Source organism: Pteropus vampyrus, unplaced genomic scaffold (genome assembly GCF_000151845.1).
Source record: "Pteropus vampyrus isolate Shadow unplaced genomic scaffold, Pvam_2.0 Scaffold62, whole genome shotgun sequence".
In the NCBI taxonomy this organism is placed as follows: Eukaryota; Metazoa; Chordata; class Mammalia; order Chiroptera; family Pteropodidae; genus Pteropus; species Pteropus vampyrus.
The window spans coordinates 3,281,050-3,282,985 of NW_011888843.1; positions in this window are offsets into that span (position 1 = coordinate 3,281,050).

Sequence of the window (1,936 nt, forward strand, 5' to 3'; positions counted from 1 at the left end):
TAAAAGAAGATCTGAAGGCAAACTCTCAGGCAAATACATTTTAGAAAAATATAAATATGAAAGTTGAGAATCAGGAAATCTATTCCTGGACACTATCCAGGTTTGGGTACCCCTCAGAAAACCTGTGCATACCCTCCAAATACATGGAGACCACGGATCAAAGACCATTAACCGAATGAGTTAGTATGGCCCCCAGAGGAATCTCTTTGGGGGGTAGGGACTCCAAAAAGCAAACATCATTTTGTAAAGAGAAACGTCTTTTCCCTTAATAGTAGAGACTGTTCTCTTAAATTTATTAAAACCTTTAAGTGTAAACCAGGCTGATGCTCTGTGGATACAAGGAGGGCCCCGGGGCCAGCTGTCCTGGGGAGGTCTGGAGTAACAGGACATCCACTCACCCTTGGAGGCTGTTGGCCCTGCTGAGACAGCCTGGCAGACTTGTGTCCTCTAGAGGCAAGAGCCAGTGTCTTCTAGGACCAGGAGCCTCCTCAGGAGAAGCAGCAGCCCCTGTCCCTTTCTCTGCGGGGACCGTGGACCCTGGGCATGATAGTAAGAAATTCCAGTCCTGGACTCACCTTCCAACAGGCACACCATTCCCCTTCACTCCTTCTGGGTCTAGAGTGTGAGAGAGGCAGCATCAGAACTTGCTTTGTTATTCATACTGGGAGTCTAGGTTTTCTACGTAAAGAGAATCTGAGAATCTGCAACAACGAAGTGACTGTTAAGCAAATCAACACACTAGAGATTCTGACTGAGCTCACCCGTGTTCGACGTACGTTTTCATAACACGTCATCTCACAAGTTCACATGTGAAATGGCACCTTGGTCCAGTCTTCCTAATTCAATTAAGGATGAATGTGATGGACACAGAAATACAGGCACAAACTGTGGCTGCCTGAGACAGCATCAAGCACAAGGTGACCATTATGTCCCCTAGAAGGGCTGTGAGCCTGCTGCTGCCATCCTTCCCTCCTCTCTCCCCTCACAGTGTCAGAAATGCCCTTCCCTCCAGTCAAGACTCACTCCTCAAGCTGGCTCGGGGATACTCCATCTAAATACCACCTTTCTCCCGTAGTATCGCTGACCTCTCTTCTTGCACCTTCTCTTCATCATTTGAAATTACTTCTTTTTCCAGATATTAAAACATAAAGTGCAGAGACAATCATTAAAATACCTGGGAACTACAAAAGAAATAAACGGTGGTATACATTCTAGAAACAGACCGAACTGCACTCTAGAGTGTAATTTACAGTCAGGTTGGCATTTCAAAGCAATGGGAGGAAAGAGCACTGTTTAATAAACAGTGTTGGGACAACTATTTTTAAAGATAAATAAATCTGGATCCCAACTTTATTCTTTAAGCCAAAAGAGATTGCAGATGAGTCCAAAGTTTAAACATAAAAATCATAAAACTACTAGAAGAAATCGTAAGGGAATTTGTATACAGTCTTGAGTGGGGAAGGTGTTTTTAAGCAGAGATACAAAATCCTAAATTTTAAAGGAAAAGATTATTAAATCTGTTGACATCCACAAACTCTGTATTACATCCCTGGTCAATTAGAACGCAAATGAAACTACGTATTTATTTTCTCACTAAACCATAAGACCATGAGGACATGGACTGTCTTATCATCTTCCAGCACTTACCGTAGCAAATGCTGTGTTTAGAACCTTGATTAAGTATGTCACATAACTCATCCTCACAGCAACCTTGCAAAGTAGGTCTCTTGGAAAGATCACCTTGTAGAGGACTTTCTTCTTCGCCATCAGCATGCTCCTAAATGAGTCGAAACCATAGGCCTTAAACATAGACAGGCAAATGCACCCTGAGAATGATTTAGGGGGTTGTTTTGATTTAATTTCAATTGCTGGGTTAGACACATTGGAGAAGTATGACTGGACTTTATCCTTTTATCTCAGTGGTAGACATCCCAAG